General features: G+C 46.1%; 1 long non-coding RNA gene across 1 annotated transcript; it reads right to left on the reverse strand.

Moving 5' to 3' along the window:
• Positions 1-362: 362 nt before the first annotated feature.
• On the reverse strand, positions 363-13,656 carry LOC109309258. Its single transcript, XR_002100860.1, has 3 exons — positions 13,645-13,656; positions 625-630; positions 363-494 (listed from the first exon to the last, which is right to left on the reverse strand). It is a non-coding gene; the product is annotated as an uncharacterized LOC109309258 (long non-coding RNA).
• Between the last annotated feature and the right edge of the window lie 8,300 nt (positions 13,657-21,956).

A 21,956-nucleotide genomic window follows, 5' to 3' on the forward strand; every position in this document is an offset into this window, starting at 1 on the left:
CCCTGGAAAAGGGCTCTGCTATGCAGGGCTTCTGGGGCCTCTGGCTTGGCCCTCTCTGCTGGCCCAGTAGCCTGATCACTGTCTGGTTCTCTGGACTCAACCTTTTGCTATAGGTTGGAGGCCTGGGCTGCCTTGTGCAGCACCAGGCTTGGTCTGCTCTTGGACCCTCTGTGCAGAGCCTCCTGCACCAAGCTCCCAGGGGTTGAGGACCTGAGCTGCCCAAACACTCCAGAGGTCCTACTCTGTGCACCATGTCTCTGGCTGCACTCCAGAAGTTGCAGTCCTGAGCTACCTCACACAGCTCCCAGGGTCTGGATGCTGTGCACCACGCTGCACACCGAGAGCCTAACCACTGAAGCTGTGCCACACTCCCCACTGCTAGAAGTCTTCAGGTGCTCTTCCTGGACTACTGCTTCGGCCTGCTGAGCAGCTCTACTCAGCTGTTCTAAGCCCTGCTCTTCTCTCTTCTCTGTCCCAGATGTGTTCCCCTCATGCTGGGCATGCAGCTCCTTTTATATGCCCCTGAAGTCTTCTGGACCTGAGTGTTGCAGTCTTCAATCAGGTCTGGAGGGGGGTGGGAGACTCTTCTTCCCCTCCCCTCAGGAAAGGGGTGTGACTTAACACCTCTTGCTGCCTCCTGATTGGTGGATGAGCGCCACCAATCAAAACAGCAAGGTTTCAACCCTGGGACAGAACCCAAGCTCCAGAGGGCAAGCCTGCTACATATGGTATGCTGTTTTGCAAATGTGAGTGGTAGAGGAGAACCATTTTGTATTAACCTAAACAGATGAGTTCCAAGAACACCTCTAAGAGAACTTAATGCTCCTTTGAAAAAAATATTAATTCCTGTCTCTTCCTTAACCAAAGAGAAATTAAAAATCCTTTTTGTGTCTTATTTACTTTATTTACTATCTTCTAAACCAGCAGACCTTTCCCTGATATTCCACTCCCTAGGCCCCTGTGTGTGTTCTTTGTAGCTTAATTCAAAGCTTAATTTCTTCTTCTTGACATAATTATAACAATAATTACAGTTCATTGTCTCTGGTAGTGGCCCCACAATGTTCTAGACTCCATAAAAATGTATATGAAGGCATAACTAATCACCAAAGAACTTTCAATCTGCTGACAAAAGGGTAAGGGAAAAAGTGTAGCATAGAGTTTAAAGGGTACTAATTTGTTGAGAGAGCCTTAGAATCATAGAACATTAGGGTTGGAAGGGACCTGAGGAGGATCATCTACTCCAGATCATCTACTCAGCTTTTCTGAAGAGCTGTTGCTAAGCCAGTTGGTCCCCACCCTGTACTGGTGCATGGATTGTTCCTTCCTAAGTGCAGGAATTTGCACTTGTCCTTGTTGAACCTCATGAGATTCCTTGTAGTCTAATCCTCCAATCTGTCAAGATGTCTCTGAATCCTAGCCTTCCCACCCAGCATATCTACTACTCTCTACAGGTTGGTGTCATCTGCAAAATTCCTGAGGAGGCACTCCATTTCATCTTCCAGGTCTTTAAAGAAGATATTGAACAAAACAGCTCCCTGAACCAACCCCTGGTGTACTCCGCATGACAGTGGCTGCCAACTAGACATCAAGCCATTGATTACTACTCTCTGAGCCTGATGATCCAGCCAGTGTTCTGTCCACCTTACAGTCCATTCATCTAACCCTACTTCCTTAGCGTGCTTGCGAGAATGTTGTAGCAGACAGTATCAAAAGCCTTGCTAAAGTCAAGGTATATCATGTCCACTGCTCTGTCTGCATCCAAAGAGCCACTCATCTCTTCATAGAAGGCAATCATGTTGGTCAGGCATGATGTGTCTTTGATAAATCCATGCTGGCTCTTCCTAATCACTTTCTTCTCCTCCAAGTGCTTAGAAATGGATTCCTTGATGACCTGCTCCATGATTTTTGTAGAGGACTGAGGTGAGACTGACTGGTCTGTAGTTTCCCAGTTCCTCTTTCTTTCCTTTCTTAAAGATGGGCACTATATTTTCCCCTTTACAATCATCTAGGACCTCTCCCAGTCACTATGAGTCTTCACAGATAATGGCCAGCAGCTCTGCAATTACATTGGCCAACTCCCTCAGCACCCTCGGATGCATGACATCTAGCCCCATGGACTTGTTTATATCCAGCTTTTCTAAATAGTCCCTAACCTGTTCTTTCACCACTGTTGGCTCCTCACCATTTCCCCAAACTGTGCTGTCAGGTGAAGTAGTTTGGAAGTTGACCTTGCCTGTGAAGCCTGAGGTAAAAAAGGCGAAGAGCCACTTCAGTCTTTTCCACATCATCAGTCACTAGATTACGTTCCCTATTCAGTAAGGGACCCACACTTTTCCGGATCTTCCTCTTGTTGCTGGCATACTTGTTGTTCCCCTTGTTGTTCCCCTTCATGTCCCTTGCTATCTACAACTCCAATTGCACTTTGGCCTTCCTGACTTCAGCCCTGCATGTCTGAGCAATACTCATACTTCTTCCTAGTCACTGTATGGATAGATAATAATCATTTATTTATAGTTGGGAATTGTATGGCAGTTCTGAGACATGATCACCAGGGATCCTGGCTTTCTCTGTTTAAAAATCCCAAATTCTCTGATAAAAAAATCAAAATTCTCTCATTAAAAACCCCCAAATTCATGTTTTTTCTGAGACGAAAATGAAATGCCACTATATATATAGGTATCAGTTAAACATAATGTTTTATTGATACATTTTCAATTTTAAAGCAGTTTGGAAGCCTACCAGTGTTCCAATCATTATAATAAAATAAATTCTAAATACCTATACATTTTGGCATTTGATTTTCTTTTTTTATCATAGAAAATCAGAGCTTCCCCTGCCGCCTTCACTCACCAAGATGCCTATTCAGCTGCAGCTGTCCCCCCGAGCTACTTTGGGGTGCTGAGCAGCCCTAATATCATTGTATTGCCCCCTGCCCTCTGCTCGTGCCATTACCCCTTACTCCCAAGCCATAGCCCCCCCCACCCCATCCCTGCTAGTGCCCCTCACTCCTGACCCACACCCCTTATCCCTACCACTGTCCCTTACTCCCAACCTGCAGCCCCCTATCTCTGCCAGTGCCCCTCACTTCTGAACCACAGCCCTCCACAGCCCCAGTCCTGCTGCTGCCCCTTACTCCTAACCCACAGGCCTCTGCTCCTCCCAACCCAGATGTAGGGTCCCCCTGCTGCCAGCACTATGGGACCAAGGCCAGGGTCTGAGCTCCCTGCCTCCACCCCCAGCAGTGCCCAAGTCCTGGTTGTCGTGGCAGGAGCAGAGCACAGAGCCTGGCCCTCCCCCACCCCTATGGGCAGCATGGCTGGAGTGGAGCCAAGCAGAGCCCCTGGTGAGGGAGGATGCAGGTTGCCTGCTGCAAGTTTGGGGCTCACCACACTCCTGACCTCTCCCAACACAGTCCAGTGGGCAGGACCTGGCATGGGAAGGGTGGGGAGGCTTGGTGCTGCTACCGCCACTGGGAGCCCCATGCCAAAAACACCATCATGGAAGCAGTGGAGGTGGTGGTGATGATGGCAGTGGCAGCACAGAGTTGTTCCCCTTGCTGCTGCCGGGCAGGCAGGGGGCGCCTTGCCATGGCAGCATGGCTGAAGCAGGGCTCCCAGCAGCTGCAGCAGCACCAGACCTCCCTGCCCTCCCACACTGGGTCTTGCTGGGTCCAGGGAGATGGCAGCAGGGTGCAGAGCCCTGATCCCACAATGGGCAGTCTGCATCTGGCCCTGCTGTGGGATAAATGTGGGGGGACACATGGTCTCCCATGTCCCTCTCCTCCTGAATGCACACAGTGGTGGGGAGCCAGATCCCCCCCACCCACAACCTCTGAACAAGTTGCCCATTGCTCTGGCCCACTCCTCCAACCAGGCCTCATGGCCGTGCATTCCCTCCCCAGCCCCGGTCCTATGTACAACCCCAGCTGGGCACCATCTATACCAGGACGGGCAATTATTTTGGGTGGAGGGCCACTTACCCAGTTTTGGCAAGCTGTCAAGGGCCACATGGGTAGTTCCACCCCTTGACAGGTGCCCCATCCCCTGGTCACCATCTTGGAACCAATGTCCCAATTTCTTGGGACCAATGTCCCAGGGCCAGCACTGGTGGGGCCCAGAGCGGGGCACAGGTTGACGGGGGTCTGTTGAGCTGGGCTGGGCTGCACAAGCAGGGAGAAGTGGGAGCTGGCCTGCCTCCATAAAGCCCCTTCCAGCCAGGACTCTGCACCCTAGCTGCCCTGTCTGGGCCCTGCTGGCGCTGGCCCCAGGACACCAGTGTGGGCCCTATGCACGCACTCACTCTCAGTGCCCTCCCAGCCCTGCAGTATAGGCTGAAGGCAGCATGCAGCCCCAACCCTGCGCTCCCCAGCAGGGAAGGAGCTGGTGCAGAGTGTGGGGAAAAGCAGCCCTGTGGCCTGCGCTCCCTACTGCAGCTGCTTGCAGCCCATGTGAGGCTTTCCTGAGCAGGCACAGGCAGCCCCAGGTGGGCGGGCAAGGAGCAGCTTTTCCTGTGCTCAGCACCAGCTTGTAACCTGCCGCCGCTGCCAGTGTAGGCCCTGCACCCACTCCGGGTTTGCCTGTCGAGACTGTGTGTGGCAGCAGCACCTGCGGCCCCCCTGCTTGCTGCGCTGGGCAGTGTTTCCTGTTGCTGCTGCTGCCCACCTGGAGCTCTGTTATAAGCTGGTGCTGAGTGCAGGGGAAACATGGCCCCTCCCCCACCACGTGGCCAGCGCCACACTGTAGCCACTCACAGCCTACATTGGGCTGCCTGTGCCTGCTCAAGCCAGCCCTGTGTGGGCTGCAGCAGAGAGTGCCAGCCACGGGGGGTCCTACTGCCCCTGGTTCCTGTCATCTTTGACAGGACCCAAAGACAGAGAGATACTAGTTTTCTAAATTTTTTAGGTGCCCTGCAGGCCTGATAGAATGGTCTTGTGGGCCGGATTTGGCTTGTGGGCTGTATTTTGCCTCTTTCCCCCCATAGACTAACCTGCAGGCATCTGGGGGAGCTGCTCTCCACTGCTGCCTGGCTGTATTGCTGGTCATGTGCATGTGTGTGAGCACACATGCACATAGTGCCTCCTGCATCCTACTCCCCCCAGCCCCTTTCAGGCTGGAACTCTGTGAGGCTGCAAGGGAAAACCTATTGTTTTCTACCTTTTTCTCTTCTAATGAAGAAAATCCTTGCTTTTCCACAGTGAACAGAAAACCCAGATCCCTGATGGTCACAGATAATTCACTGTGTGTATCTGATACTCCCAATCCTGCAAACACTTATGGATCTGCTTAACTTAACTAGTTGGCAGAACAGCCACGAAGGGAAGCATCGGGCCCCCTGTGCAGCTCAAGCAGGCAGGCAGGCTCCACTGCCAGGCAGGCAGGCTCTGGGCTGCTGCCAGGCTGTCTGCATGGGCTTCCTGCAGAGCCCCTGAGCTGCATGGAGCCCAGTACTTCACTCTGTGGCTGTAGGGCAGCAAACTAAAACTCCTTAGAGGAGCCATTTAAGGCGCATTCTGCCACCAAATTTGCTATAGCAGCTGGAATTACTGTACAATACACCACCACCGCATGCAAACACCAACACCATTAAAGAGGTGCAAAAGCACTTAAACCACTTTAAAGTGTCATGCACACATGCCCCTCATTTTGTCTACACATGGTCAGTGAGGATATTCATGGTAGTAAGACCAAGTATACGTCTAAATGTTTGCAACATCAGTGACTATGTTAGTTGTTTGTGATTGCTATATCAAGTTCATAGCATTGTTCTGATCTCTGATTAGATTAGCGTCCCACTGCTTCCAGCATTATATATACTTGCATACAAATATTAAATTTCTATCTGTGAACTTATATGACATTACAACTTGATCATCTGAAGTTTGCAGACAATGGAACTGCAGAACTAATTTATTGTGAGTGGACATAAAACCTTTCAATTTTCAGGTAGGCAAATTCAGCTTTTCATTTTTTAAAGTACTTTGTGCTTATGCAAATGTAAGAAAGTGACATGACATGGGAAGTGGATGTGTATGTGTCTGTATATACATATATGTATGTATGTGTATGTGTGTGTGTGTAAATATGTATATATATGTATGTATACACAAAAACACATCGAATAATATATTAAACTGTAATTTGGAACAGTGTTATATATACATTTGGATGTCATTTCAGAATTCTAATATTATAAAACCCTTTGTCTGTCTGTCTGTCCATAACACTTTATTTGCATTCTGATTGGTTGTCTTGGCAGACAATCAAAGTGTTCCAAGAGTCAGACACACAGGGCAGGGTGCTGCTATGACAGTGGGGACTGAGGGGCCAGAGTGGGGGGGCAAGGCCAGCGGCACTGGCCTGCCTGTGCCCCTCCCCACCCTCCACCCCCAGCTTCTTGGAGCCAGGGGCTGGAGTGAGCCCCTCCCCAACAACAGCCAGCAGGGAAGGAGAGGCAGTGAGGAAGAAGGGAGGAAGGAAGGGAGGTAAATGGGAAGGGAAGCAGGAAGGGGAGGAAGAGGTTACCAGTGGCAGCATGCAGCTGACTCTGCCCACCCCAGATACTGCTGGCTCCAGCCACTGGCCACCCCTGCATGCAAGCTCCACCCCTCCCCCCTGTCCTGGAAGACAGGAGGGCAAGGGAGCACATGGACCTGCACCCAAAGCAGTAGGGTTAACTGAACCCAAAACAGCAGGGGGAAAGAGAGGGGAACAGGCCTGGGCCTGAAGCAACAGGGGGGCAAGGGAGGGAAGCTGGACCCTGACCTGAGGTTGGGGGTGGGGTACAATGCAGGCTTTTATCCCTGCCCACCCCTAGTCCTGCTTGATGGGCAATTTGCTAGTCATGTTATAAATGCACCTATGATCTTCACCTGTACTTTACCCATTGATCCACTTTCACTTGTAACATTAAGAAGCAGTTAGTTCTGAACAAGAGAGAGTTTATTCTTTTACCATGTGACACATATCATTCAACTAGAAATGCAGTTTACAGTGTTAGTTTATTGGACAAAGAGCAAGTGAGGTATTTGAAGTTGAATGAAATATGCAGGTTCTCCTTTGGCTTTGCAATTTATTACAAAGAACTCATCACTATGTGTGTAAAATGATGACTGAAATAAATTACCAAGGTGCAAACCATTCAGTTATAAATAATTTGATCTATTCTCTTTAATTATTGGTGTAGGTGAGTTATGATGTGCCCCAAAAAGAGCCTACTTTGTGGCTGTAGTCTTTGCCCACATTGGCTACTATATTAAAAAAGAGTCTGTGGCCACAGGACTAGTATTAGTCTCCATGTCCCTGACCCAATGCCTCTTTAAAAACTAATCTTCAGAGAAGCCCATGCTACATTTAACTTTGGATCTCTCCTGTGGGCTTCAAGTCTAACCAGATACGGCCGATCTGAATATTTCCTGCATGCTAAACAGACCATTGTAAGCCTTTTCCTCTAGGCTAGATTGTTATAAATGCTGTTTATGATCCTGCTATGACAACTGTGAAGGACATGGCAAAGAATTTATCACAGGATTATTCATCCACCATCAGAATACCTAATAAGATTCTAAATGACCCAAGATGATAATAAGATCTAGCTTGTAGCAATAAGGTATTAATAAACTGCTTTTTTCAATAAGGAAGAGTCCTGGCATCATTACCCTGACATATTTGTTTTCCTTATATCTTGCTGGCAAAGTAAATCTGATGCTTTATATAGCAAATTTATAAAAAGCCATGATGTATGAAAAATACACCACATATGAAGTGGAACCCATAGGTTAAAGTCAAAAGCATTATGTTTGCCTATGTCATAAGAGGACTAAACCTTTAAGTTATAGATTCTAATTGTTCTGTGTCGTTTGTCTTTGTATTTAAAAATTATATATAGAATAATGCATAGCCCACTGCTGAATACAAGGACATAATTCAAATGAAGGGGTTTTGTCAAAATCATAAACCCAGAAAGTGCAGCTCAAGTGATTAATGACTGATACTGGAACCCTGAAGTCATACTAAGCTGGAGTTTCTCTTGTATCCATATTTGCAATATGTCTCAAACTAATACCATTAACTGACTAAAATGTGTCATCAAAAGTCTGCTGATTTCCATTGCTGTTAATGTGGAAGTGAGAGAGCAGCAGAAAAGCAAGAGACAAAAAGAAGTGTGGGTGATCCAAGGGTTTGAAAGACAACGTTGGAGGCTGTCTGAAAGTACAGAGGCAGCACAAGATGCAGCCATGTGTAGATTGCAACTTACCCATTTCCCTTGCCAGTTGGGGCTTATTGTCTAGGGTGGGGGCACACCACATGTCTACCACTAGCCACCTCTAGTGGGTTGTGTTAAAAGTGCTGCTTTGTCAGCAAGGTCACCATGATCCAGGGCTGTTGAGGAGGTGGGGGATATGAGAACAGGAAAAGAAGGGACACCAGAATTGCCTCCCATACCCAAATCCAATTTGACTGGAAATGACCAGTCCTATCTATTCAAAATGTAGAACAAAAACATTTTTTGTTAACACAGGACTTTTCATCTGATTACAGTCATTTATAAAGATAAGTATTTTCCTACATACAGGCAGGGAAACCTAAAAACAGAAGTTAAGTGACTTGCCCAAAGCTATAGAATGAGGCAGTGGCAGAATATAGTCTTCTGAATATCAGTTTGCTGTTCCAGTGATCAGTTCATGCTGCCTGCTTGATACCTTCTTTGAGAAGCCAAAGACACTTTTATAATATAACTAGTCATTATTTGAATTTTTATGCAGGCTGATCTCAGTTGTAGAGGAATTAGACTAAGCTCAAATAGTCATTATCATTAAGTCAAAAGCATTATAGAATGATTTGGAATTTTTGAGCAAAGTGCAGCAAAAGCTCTGTTATCCGGTATGAGTAGGGAATGGGTGGGTGGGGGGAGAGGTGTGTGCCAGTAATTTAAAAATGCCAGTTACCTGAGGCAGGGGTTTTCAGCCGGATGTGGACTGGGAAGAAGGGCGGGGGGGAGGGGGCAGCAGCCGCACCTGGAGCGGGGGGTAGAGAGGACAGGTGGTGGCTGCATGTGGAGTGGTGGCAGCACAGCATGGTGTGTGCATTCAAGACCCCCTGCCCCCGCCTCCGGCCGGCCAGAAATTTCAGTTAGTAGATTGTGCCACTTAATAAAATGCCAGCTAATACAGCTTTTAGTGTACTGCTATAATGGTGGTGGGGAGAAGGCAGCTGGCTGGGGACCACTTGGCTGTAATGACCTGACCTTGGGGGCTGCTATTTCTGTAGGCAAAATTTTTTCTCAGCTAAATCTTCTCATATTTGATTTTATATGGGAAGCTGGGAAGTCTTTGAGAGAAGAAGAATAGTCTATATGGTAGGTTAGAAGTACGACATTTGGGAGACTCAGCTCTAGCTTCTTGTTTCTCCACAGCTTCCAATGTGACCTTGGGCAAATTGTTTTGTCCCTCACTTCCCCACCTCAGCGTGGAAATAATAGCAAGTCTCTGTTTCATAGGGTCATTAAAAATAGGCTCACAGATATTACAGTATTGTGGACCACCTGGATTCCTAAAACAGCGCGTTCCCACCCCACCCCGAACAGGGGGCCACACTTTTAGCCAGCTGTAGGTCATCTGCTGATTCTGTAAGTTCAAATCTTCCACAGGCAACTGACTTCACCAGTAAAGTAGCCGTCAGTTATGCACCAACACTAGCTCAACTGATAGCTATGGGTGCTCAAATGTGGGCATTATGTATGCAAAATGGGCATGTGGTATTGTTGGTAAATTTTGCACTGTATGTGCAAAATAAAAGGCTGGAGATTAAAATTTGGCCCCTAATGAGAGAGGTGAGTTTCAGTATTTTCTCCCACTTCTCCTTTCTTTTCTTAATGGCGAGTAATGTTTTGTGATGCTGCATTTCACTGAGATGATTTGCCTCTTCTTCGAAGTCACCTTTGTTGGTTTATTAGGATGCTCTCCTTTTTTGAGAATAAACAGGTCTTTAAAAATATATTGGAAAATAAATGGTTGAATTATGAAACATTATCAATAACATCTGTATCCCACCTGCTTTGATCCAAACTGATGACAGCTTGAGACACTGTCAATCTGGAGCAGTACTTACAGCACTGATATAAATTAAACAGATCAAATTAATCCTTGCCGTAACTCCACAGAAGACATTCCTTCAGCTCAATAGATTTGTCAATACATTAAAGTATTTTTTAAAAAAGGCAATAGAGATGAAAGAATTAAAACCAACATCATTGTAAGCAATGTGTGTAGTTGCAGTCACTTGTCTGAAGAATTAATTTTTAAATCATTTTATGTGCTGATTGTGAAAGTCTTAAGCTTAATTTGTCAGTTGTTTTGTTCAAAACCTTCATTTTCTTTGAATAGTTTCATACTACCAATTTATTGCAAATATTTATTCTTGAATTTTAGTCTGTATAGATTTGTATAAACTTATGTAACCAACCACTTCATATTGTGAACGTTACAAAGAAAGAGAAAATTTGAACTGTCACATTCCTGCTTCTTGAATATTCAGGTTAGCTAGTATGCTAATGGCCATGGATAGTGAACACAAAAGATAAAGAATGTGTTTGAATATGAATTATTAGTAAGGGAAGATTTGTTGCCATCTCTACTTTTGCTTGCAGTGACTGCATTCCAGCAAGTAAGCATATGAAAGTTTATTAGGGTGTAAAATTCATATTACACTAGGTACAGTATAATTATAAAATATATTTAATGTGAGCCCGCTGAGACATTAGTGCACAAAAATTGTTATAGAAATGTAAAATGGTCTCTCTTCAGGAAAAAACTATCTTCCCAAACTCTTTATCAAGACTCTCAAAAGTCCTTAAGATTTGTGTATGTGCATGTTAGTATATGCATATGCAAATACAGGAGAAAGATTGTGCCATAGCTGCAGATATATGTCACCTCAGGCCTTCAAAAAAATCAGGCATGCAAATGCAAGTTTCATGAGTTGTTGTCATCTTTGCATGTAAATATTACAAGGTTGTTGGTGGTAGCCATGTTGGTTTAAGGACATAGGCAGGCAAGGTTCTTTGGGTAGATGTGATATCATTTATTAGACTAACAAAATAGTTGGAAAAAAGTTATTCACATAACACAACACAACGTCAGGAGAGTCTCCCTATGCCTGATGAAGGCTGCTTGTGCCCCAAAACTTGAAAAGAACTTTTTTTGCCAACTGTATAGTTGGTCTAATAAAAGATATTACATCTACCCAAAGAACCTTTCCTGCCTATGTAAATATTAGAAACTTGCCGAAGCAATTAGTAGCCGGAAAACAAAGGGGAATGTCCTTTGGGATCCTCTATGAACATTTATTTGAAACTCAGGGAAATTTCTGTACCTTCATAAAATTTCTCCTCTTGGTTTCTGACACAGATGAGATAACAACCCATTTTCCTGGTTTAAAGGTTCCTCAACTCTAATGGCTGGGAGTGGACAAATCAGGACCTAAAACAGCACCATTATACTGCTTGCTGCTCAGTTTGTTGTCCTGAGTTATACGTAAAAATATAAAGGTGTGGGAAGGAGTGCCCATCATTTCCTTTAACTGAGCAGCTTCAGAAATTCTTTTAAAATGTACACACAACATCATTAATAAAAATATTCATAAAAATGTATAGTTTACAAAATGAACAAATCATTCGGGATTATCTGACATTCTGCACTATACAGAGCACAAGTAATATAATTTTGTGTCTTAATTCTTGGTAAGTGGAATTATGTCTCTCTGGAAATAAAAGAATAGATTCCCTGTGCCTCATTTTTTCAAACCAAATGAGCAGTTTTCAGCTGTAACAGTTTTCACTATTCAGTAGACTTTCTGTATTGCTGCAGATGTATAACACTAAGTCATCTTAGACGAAGGGGACAGATGTAATGCTTGAGAGTCAGTGAACTTGTCAGTGAACAGCCATAACTTTTGTCTTTCTGCTTCTGTATATTGAACCTGAAGGTAAACCCCTGAATGAAATAGGTTTAAAGTTACAGTAGGTTAGTATTCACTTAGAGCAGAATAGGGAGAGCAGATGAAATAGTTACAGCAGATCACATATAGTCAAAATAAAGAACTATAATTTTAAAGTGTTAGAGCTCTTTGCCATGTTCCTTGGCTGTTACAGTATAAAGCCATGAGAAGTTCAGTCAGATGGTATAAATATACAGAGCAAGTCTTATCCCTTATTTTTTTTTGCTCCCTTTACCATCTCTCTTTTTTTAAATATTACCTACTCCTTTAGTTTGTTCATAGCTTCTTTTTAAATCAGTGGTTAAGTATTAAAGTTTTTAAATAGAATATTTTTTGGATCCTTCCTTACAACACACAAGCAAATAATTTGCAATAACAATGAATGCAGACAAGCTGTATCATTTTATAAGGCATATTTTAAACTTCTACCACCCAAATTGTTCAAAAACACCTTTGAATTTTGGAAAAATTCAGACTCATTTCTCTGACTTCAAACCTGACAAGTCAGCATGCTGTCTAGTGAGACCCCAAATCAGAAAAGGCCTGATATTTTGTTTCAGTTCAAATATGGACAAAATGGCCATTTTAACAAAAATGAAGATCAGAATGGTGAAAATCACCTGAGACCAAGTGAGGTTGCACCATTATTATCTGAAATTTGCATCTGCAAGAGAAGCTTGAAATACTTCGACATTGTCAAATCTCCTCTGAAACTGAAAGCCCTTCTATGCTTCATGATTCAGTCAGAACCTGTTCTTGATATCACGTACATCATGCAAAAAGGTATTTATTTACAGGTATAAGCCAAATTGCACATGATACTTTTCAGACAATAAAGTGCTGTCTTGTGTCCTGCTTTTCCTTCCCCCATCTCCTCTGGTTGCTGATTCTGCAAAAATAAAGTAAATGTGTGCAAACTCTAGGAGAGCAGCTTTGGTACATCTATCTCAACAATCTTCAAACACCCACCATGCTGGATAAGCCTTTGGGGCTCCAGGCTGATTGTGAGAATAGTGTGAAAAAAACAATTTTTAATGCCCTGAGATATTCTGATTCGCACTTAATAAGGAAAATAATAAAACCTGCCATTTCTCTTTTTAAATTTAACAAGCATGGCATTTTCTTAAAGAAACAAAATGAAAAGAAAATGACTGGGTTTAATTTTGGAAACATGTATTTTTTCTGTTTACATGTAAAGCATGAGATCAGGGATCCACATCTCCTGCAAGCAGGAGTGGGAGGAAGGTAGTGCCAAGAAAAGGACTGAGGAGGTTTACTTTCACTAATCTATTAGATTAGCTTTACTACCTGATGCATTGTGGGGGTCAGCAGAAACATCCCTCCTAATCCCTGTGACTGTGGAAAGGGATCCTCTGCCATGCTGGACACAGCTGCCTCCAGCTGGTAAGTCTGTTGTGGTGGGGGGAGGGAAGGGGCATGGCGGGGCAGATCAATGGCCTCACAGCGAGGGAGGGATTGGGCCTGCATCTGGGACAAGCTGCCCTGCTGGGCTGGGGGGACGCAGGACTTGGGAAGGTGGGCTTCTGCTACTGCATGCTACTGTGCATGACTGGTCAGGGAGCTGCTCTTCCAGTGGCTCCTCCAGCAGCTCTCACCGCCAATCTGGGAAGGCATGGGAGTGGATCTGCACAGGGCAAGCTGAGCCAGGCTGTGCAGTGGAAGGCACTGGGAGTGGGGGCTATGCTTCCCCGCCATTCGCTCAGCTGGGGTGGAAGGCACAGGACGGTGCGGCTGTGCTGCCTTAGACAGCGGTGTGCACCTGGATTGGGCCTGGTACGGTGGCAGGGGCTGTGGGGAATTTTAGGGTGGCTGCAGCCCCCCCACAGCCCCCACTCCACTGTACTTGGCGGGGCGGGTGGAGCCAGGGCTGCGCTGCGGGCTGTGGCTGGGGCTAGGTGCCTGGCGTGCAGCCCTGGCTCCACCCGCTCTGTGGACCACAGTCTGACAGCCGGTGACTGGGGCGAGCCTCCTGGAGCGCCATCCGGCCCAGCTTGCCCCACACAGATCCAGGGGCACTATGCCCTCCTGGACTGGTGCTGAGAGCAGCCACCAAAAGACCAGCTCCTGGATGGTGGCACACAGTGGTGGGAGCCCCGCTCCCTGAGTCCTGCATGCCTTCCCCCCGCCAACCCTGGCTGGGCAGCTTGTCCCAGCCCAAGCCCCAATCCCTCCCTCGCTGTGGGGACATTGCCCCTTCCCATGCCTCTTCCCTCCCCACTCCACCCACCACAACAGACTTACCAGCTGGAGGCAGTTGTGTCCAGCTTGGTCGAGGACTGCTACCTGTACAGTCTATGGTCAAATCTCCGAATTGGTGTCGAATCTCTCCGAATCAGTTCAGAGGCTTCTAATTCAATTCATACCTTTTAATGGGTCTCCCAATTAGATACTGAGTCAGAGATCCAGCTGCCAAATCGGGCCGAATCTCCTCTGAATTGAATCAGCTATCGAGGCTTCATGCAGCACTACTTGAAAGCATTCACAAGGTGATAGTAAACCACAGCTTTGAATGCTAGAGTGTCATTATATTCCATTTCCTTTCATTGTGACCTGAAGACTGTTTTTGGACCCATGCTCTTCTGCAACATCTTCAAGAACCTCAGAAGTCTTTACATGTCATTCTTAATTCTTACTAATGACGTGTGGCATCCAGAAATTGCTGCTGTAGGGGGGTGTTCTTTGTCCTCTCAGATCTAAGAGTAAATGTAAGTTAAAATGCTTTTCTTTATAGTGTCTTGAATCCACTATATTGCTTCCTCTGCATATACCCACATACTTTCTAATATCATATTTAACTCAAATAAGTCTCAGGCATATTGAGGGCAGATAGTGGGTACAAATCTGACAAAAAGCTAATGAGCTCTCCTGTGATTATCGGTGAGGACTATGACTCATTAAATCTCATTTCCTGGGAAAGTCCACATAGGGAGAAGAAATTATTTGGAATAAAGGCCTGAAAACATAATTCGGTCAGATTTATAAGCTTTCTCATTGCTGCTACATAATAATCAGTGCAAATAGAGAAATCTTTTAATGAGATCTTTTCAAACAGTTAATTTTTGGAGGGGGGTTACTTTGCTTCATTTTGAGAAGCAGACCAGTAAATGCCCTGCTCCCAAATTAAACTTGGCTTTAAACTATCATTTTTGATTTTCAGTGGTTTGATTTGAGTGTAAGTCATAATAGATGGTTGCATGCACTAATCACCTTCAGAGATACTCTTAACTCTGCTTAAAAAATAGGCCCAAAATGTCATTACACATAAAGAAGTTCCTGTTTGCTATATAGACATAAACATTTAGATTTATGATCTACTTTTTGTGGTGTTTTATTGTGGATTACTTCAATATGAGTGATTTCCTTAATAAGAACCTAATCCAAATCAAACTGAACTCAATGTAAAGAGGGTTGGATCACCCTCTAATAAAATAATATTATAAAAAGGGAGTTTTGCTTATTTATATTTTCTCTTTGTGAAAGGAACATGCTGAGATGTATAGAGGCAGCTTGCATTTCTGTTCCCAACCTCAGCATTACATTTTGTACAGGCACTATCTGGACAGTGACAGGAAAGGAGTTAATGCTGTCTCACAAGTCAGCAAATAGAGAGCCAAGGCTGCCTTCCCTGAATGCAGAAGTTGCCAGGTATCTGAGCCATGCAAAACGTGGAGCTGAACTCTTACTGGGATCATTTACACAAGATGCTTTACTGCTCAGTAGTGTAGTTAACTGCACAATAACTGTGTATGTCTACATATGCACACACTTACTGCGCATTTGCTACCTGCAAATGCACATAGCAAATTTACTTGCGAGTAGTTACTGCACAGTAATGTACATGTAGACACCAACCAGGAGCAGATTTACTCCCAGTCAGCCCTGCCACTAGGGCAGGCCCTGCAGCTGTGCATGGGGGAGAGGCTGCAGTGCGCTCAGGGTCACCACTGCCCATAGCCAGGACCCTGCGGATGCACCAGAGATGGACCCAGGACCACACCATTCTCCTGAACCAGCTTGTGGTAGTGTTGGAAGACACTCTGGTGGGCACATGGGCCTGGCAGGTAGAGGACGTGGCCCGCCAGGATGCATGGGACCAGGCAGATCTGGAATTTCTAACACAGTTCCTGGTCCTGGAGCACAAGTGGGTGTCTCTTGCACCTGGTGCCCTGTCCCCCAGGGATGGGTGTGTGGCTCACTTACAGCCTCAGCAGGAGGGAGCCCACCACTGTCCCTGCTGCCACAGGTGGTGCTCCTACTGCCAGCTATCCTCCGTCCATCATCCCTCCTTCCCCAAGGCCTTGTGGAAGAGCTTCTCTTGGGCCTCACAGATATTATGCAGCATGCAAACTGTGACAATGCCCCGGGGAAGGTTGTCCCCAGAAGTGGCATCCAGCTGCCTGTTGTTCATGTCCCTGCTAGGGTCTGGACAGCTGGATGGGGTCCAGGTGGCAGCTGCATGGCAGCATTGGCCCTGGGATGGTGTGCTGCAGCCAGGCAGGTGGTCGCTGTGTGTGGGAGAGCCAGGAGGGCCCAGACAACCTGCCAGCAGTCGGCACAGTGGGCCAGCAGGACTAGTGCAGTGGCCAGCAGGAGTCCAGGGTGCTGGCTGTCACTACTGCAGGGACAGGAGAAGCCATAGCATGAGGAGGCAGAGGCAGCAAAGCAAGAGTTGCTGCGTGCTGCCTTTGTGTGGTGCATGCTGCTTCTGGCCAGGGAGCAGAGAGCAAGGCTGGCTTTTCAAGATGGCTGGCAGCTGGAGCCTCAAGCTCCCCCCAGTGGCAGCAGGGGCTCATTGCAGGCCTGCAGGAAGTGGCACCAGTTTACTGCTAAGAGCAGCAAATCTGCTGGCATGTCCCTGCATATGTAGACACCTGCCCAGGAGTGTTTACTCACAAATAGCTTACTTGCAAGAAAACTGATCTCAGATCAAATGCATGTGTAGATGCGCCCACTGAATCTCAAAGAGGACTTACTATAATGACGCATCTGTGTCACAGGGTGAGGACCCAGGAGCGGCCGTGATCTCTCCTGGCGCCCCTACTGTGCCAAGTTGCCTATCTAGCACCCTCATTCTCGCCCGCCACGACTTTGATGTTTCTATAATGTTAAATGGGAGGCTGCCTTTACTTGGCCCCTTGGACCCGGTTCTCTTGCCCTTCTGGTCCCTGCTCCATACCAATAGGTTCTAGGGCCCCAACCCTATGGGCATCGTGTGGCTCCTTCCACCCCAATACCATGCCCCAAGCCTCTCAGCTGTTCCAGACGTTATCTGGTCCTATGTTCTTTCCTTAGCGGCCCTGTCTGCGGCCTCTACTCTTGTGCACGCACCCTCTCCAGGCCTTCTCTACTCTTGTGCACGCACCCCCTCCGGGGCTTCTCTACAGGCCTTGTCTCAGAACACTCACCCCTATCGGGGCCATCTCGCCGTGTGCTCGCCCTTCTTTGGGCTTCTACTCGCTTCCTCGCCCTCCCTGGGGCTCACCGCAATGCTCTCGCCCTCCCTGGGGCCTTGCTCGCCCTTCTCGCGCTCACCCCACAGGGGTCTGTCTCAGGTTCCCTGTGCTCACGTTGCCTGCACAGGGATCTCGTTTCCCACACTTCCCGCAGTCGCATTGCCCACACTGGGGCTTCGTCCCCCGCGCTTCCCGCGGTTGGGGCTCAGGTGGCCATAGCCGTACCTGGCCCCCTGACCCTCCTCATGGGTCTTATGCCCTGCTTGGGCTCCTTACAATTGGGCTCAGGCAGCCTCAGCCTAACCTGGCCTTGAGATCTCCTTCCTGGGTCCTATACCCACTGGGCTTTACCCCAATGCTGCCCCACTGGGCTGGGGTCGGGGCATCCCACTAGCTCCTCCCGAAGTCACCCCACTGGGCTGGGGTCGGGACACCCCCAAAACACAGTGCCCCTCTCCAGTGCACAAACTGCTGTGCCTTCACTGGCACCCGATTACTGCACCCTCCCAGGGCACCAAGAATCCCCACACTACTGGGGAGCTCCCTTGAGGCCTTCTCCAACCCCTACAGCCTCACCCGGTCCTCCGGTGTTACATAAACAACAAAACCGAAAATGTAAAGCCATGAGCCAACCGGCTGCAACCCAAAATAAGCCTCCTGGCTATAACGTAAATTCTACATGGCCCTGGCCCTCTTTCAATACCTCCCTGTCAAGGTTCTCTCTACCCTGCATCCTCATGCCGACACTCAGGCAGTCAGGCTGCTCTGTTCTGCTCTGCAGCAGAGCTCCTGCTGCTCAGGCTGCCAGAGGGGAACTGAACTCTGGCCTCAGCCTGGCTGCTTATAAAGGCCAGGCCCTGCCCCTTCTGGCCAGCTGACCACATTGGTTGCCCTGGCAACTCTCACCTGTGCTGCCTTGAAGATTGGCAGCTGGGCCCTTACTACCACTACCAGTAGCGAGCACCCTAGTACTCTGCTACACACCTCCCCCCTTAAATTCATACCCTCACTAGGAGCGGGGCGCGTAAGTGCCCTGCGACAGTCTACACATGTTGCTATAGTGATGTTGTTACTGCACCATGATTTAATACTTCCTTTTGGAAATATTAAATCACGCTGTGGTAACAGCCAATACTGTGCCCTATGCGGGGCACATGGTTATTTTTAGCAGCTACTTTGACAAAGCAGTGCACTAGATCAGGGGAGCACGTCATTACAGTGGAGTAATTGCTGGTCATGTGTAGACCCCTGCAGACGCTACGTCACCATAGCACATTGCTAGGGTGACATAGCAGCATATGTAAATGTGCCTGTGACAGTGCAGGGACCTAGGGGTGGCCGTGATCTCCCCTAGCGCCCCCTATCATGCCAAGTTGGTGTTAAAGCACGTTCACAATCTCGCCCGCCATGTCCTTGATGTTAGCAATGTATAAGGGAGGCTGCCTTTTGTCCTCTCCGACGCAGTGCTCTGATGTATCTCAGTCTCAGCTCTATTTTTGGTGCCTCAGTGCACCCCAGCCTTATGGGCTATTCATGGCTCCAACCACCCCTGTACCATGCCCCAAGCACCGCAGATGTACCGGACATTGTTTGGTCGATTTCCCTCTCTGCACCCTACGGACACTTTCTGGCTTGTCTCGCACCTGCCTGCACTGGGGCTGGGGTCGACACACCCCTGAATGTTGTGCCCTCTCTGGCACCGGGGTCCCCATGCTACCGTGGAGCCTCTATGAGGCCTCCTCCAACCCCTAATAGCTTCACCCGGTCCTCCAGTGTAACAACAACAACAAAAGCAATAACACAAGCCAATCGGCTATAAAGTAAATCTATGCCTCCTGGTTAAAACGTTTTCCAAAACCACACCACATCTCTCCCTGTGTAACCAGTGGCTTGTACATCCAGGCTTTTTCCACCTTCAGGGCTAAGCTCTTTTTCTTGGTCAAGCAGTGCTCCTTCTGTCTGGCTGCCATGTGAGAGAGAGAGAGCACTTGCAGCCTCCTGTCTGGGTCTTATAGTGGTTAGCCCCGCCCCTTCCGGTCAGCTGACTCACCAGGTGTGGGCCCTTAGCTCCTCCTGGTTGCCCCTAGCAACCAGCACCTGAGCCCATACTGCTGCTTTTCCAGTAGCAGGCACCTTAGTGCCCCGCTACAGTGGCCTAAAAGGAGTATGATCTGGGGACTCTGGCAATCTTACTAGTTTGCCTGAGGAGCCAGACTCTCCTAGTCATGGTGGAGTATTCTGTTAACAGGAGGAAAAGAGCATTGGATTGGTAATTTTGTACTCTAAGTGCCGGGAAGTTTTATGTTATACCTAGCTGTGGCATATAGGGTTTTTTGTACCCGAATATTAAAAACACTTGGGTGTTTGTTTGTCACTTCTATGCAGATATCTCATCTCATTGTAGCTTTCAACTTGACACATTCACCTTTTTTTAAATGTAAGGCAGTATTTATATATTTCCAACATATCAATTAGTTGGATTAATAATTTGGAGAAAACTTTTTTTGGTTTTTTGTGCATTCTAGAGGAAATTGACTAGGACATTTGTGAGAAGTAAATAATGTTTTTTTAAGTACTGAAGTCAGCATGCCCTACAGTTGTACTTTTAGTCGGAATAGAAATTTTTCTAACTGCCAACATTTGCTGAAAGTGAAACAGTACTGGAAAAAGGAAAGAAAGGATTTCAGAACCAAACAACTCTCAGATGCTGTGCTACTTGGAAATTCATTTCAAATATATATAACGTGGCATTGACGTGCTAACAAAGAGGCTGGATAGCAAAATAGATATGTGGGGAGAGGCTATGAAAGAACATAGTGCATGGCTGTTCTCCCCATCATCACCATACCTTGATCCTATGTAAGAGAAGGTGAAATTAAACCACTGAAGATCTCAATGGTGTCAAAACATTTGGCTCCATGTTAAATATGGAGAGGTCACTAAATTGGGCTAACAGAAAATCAACATGAAACCATAAGAAAAAAGGGATTAAGCAGACAGGAATTCACTTGTAGGACATACACTGAGTTTGCAACATTTTATTTGAGGTGAGGAATAGTGTAACAACTGCAGAGAATCCTATGGCTGCTCTGCCATGGAAATGGGTTTCTATCACAAGATACCTGGGTTAGTAGCTTCACTCACCTTCAGAATTACTTGGGGAGGATAAAAATTGCTATTGTTCTATGCTTACTGTGTATGAATGTAAAAACTAATAACATCCTCACTATTCAGGGATTTTTAGAGACCCTTCATTTATTATGTGGTCCCTTAAAGAAGCAATAAGAAATGCATGTACATCTATCTACATATAACCAAGAGGTGTTTATATTCTTGAGAGATATGTCAAGTGTAGTACTATATACAAACAATTCTTTTTCTGCCTAGAATGAGAAAAGGGAGAGCTCTAGAGAAAACAGTCATGAATTTAAAGAAGAATTTGAATTTTTCAATTTATATATATATATATATATATATATATATATAAAAGCTCTGCATCGCAGTATGATCTGATCACCCAGTTAATTCACACTGGCTTAGACTGTCATGAAAGAGGAAGTTGGAAGTAATTTGACATTAAAATAGCAATGCAGCACATGTAACTCGGTTTGATTTCACTAGTTTAGATTAGAAATGAGTCCAAGCTCAAAATCTGGGGCATGAATATATAAACAGATGTTTGAACACCCCAAAGTTCTGAGGTTGGTGATGCTTTGATCTAAGTTTTAAAGTTAGGCTACTATAAATGGAAAGACCATTTGCAAAATTCAGATGCAGGTCTCCTGGTATTAGACTGTGAGATTTTGATTTTTATCTTAACTCTAGTTTTAAGGGGTATATTGGATGTCAATGGGATTATAGCATGCCCTCCCTATGGATATATTAACAGTTATATATTCAGCCAGAACTATGTATTGTCTCAAAACTAGAGGGGATGTAAACGTTTGCTATGTAATTTGTAGTCACTGGACACCTGTATCCTCCGATTAGGCCACTTTGCTTTGATCTTGTACTAGATCCTCTATAGAGCTTAGGTTTTCTAGTGCATGGAGTGGTTGGCCATATTTGTTGCCTTATCTCTAAAGTACAGGAAACTACAAATAACCTCTTGTTCAAATTGGCAAAACACTAAGCAGGAAAACTGGAAACACATTTATTATTGTGAATAGACAAGGAAGGAGGTGGGAGAGGAAAAGAAGGATCTGATTCTATAGCATGAGGAAAGCAGGAGGTGCTTAGAATTTCAGCATCTGCAGATCACATATTTTATAACAAGGGAATGCTTGTACCAGAAGTAAAAATTTAAACTTGTTTCTACTGGGAATCTCAGTTTTGGGATCAAAGGTGATAGAGGTCAAAAGTAAATGCTGGTGATACAGATGGTTTTGTTGATGAATTACTAGTGATTATGCTTCTCTGTTATTCAAAAATATTCTTTTCCTTCTGGTAGGGAAGACTCAGCAAAACTTGAAGAGCAAGAGAGAGCTCC

The sequence above is a fragment of the Crocodylus porosus genome, unplaced genomic scaffold, assembly GCF_001723895.1.
Source record: "Crocodylus porosus isolate Cpor-Errol unplaced genomic scaffold, CroPor_comp1, whole genome shotgun sequence".
Taxonomy (NCBI): Eukaryota; Metazoa; Chordata; order Crocodylia; family Crocodylidae; genus Crocodylus; species Crocodylus porosus.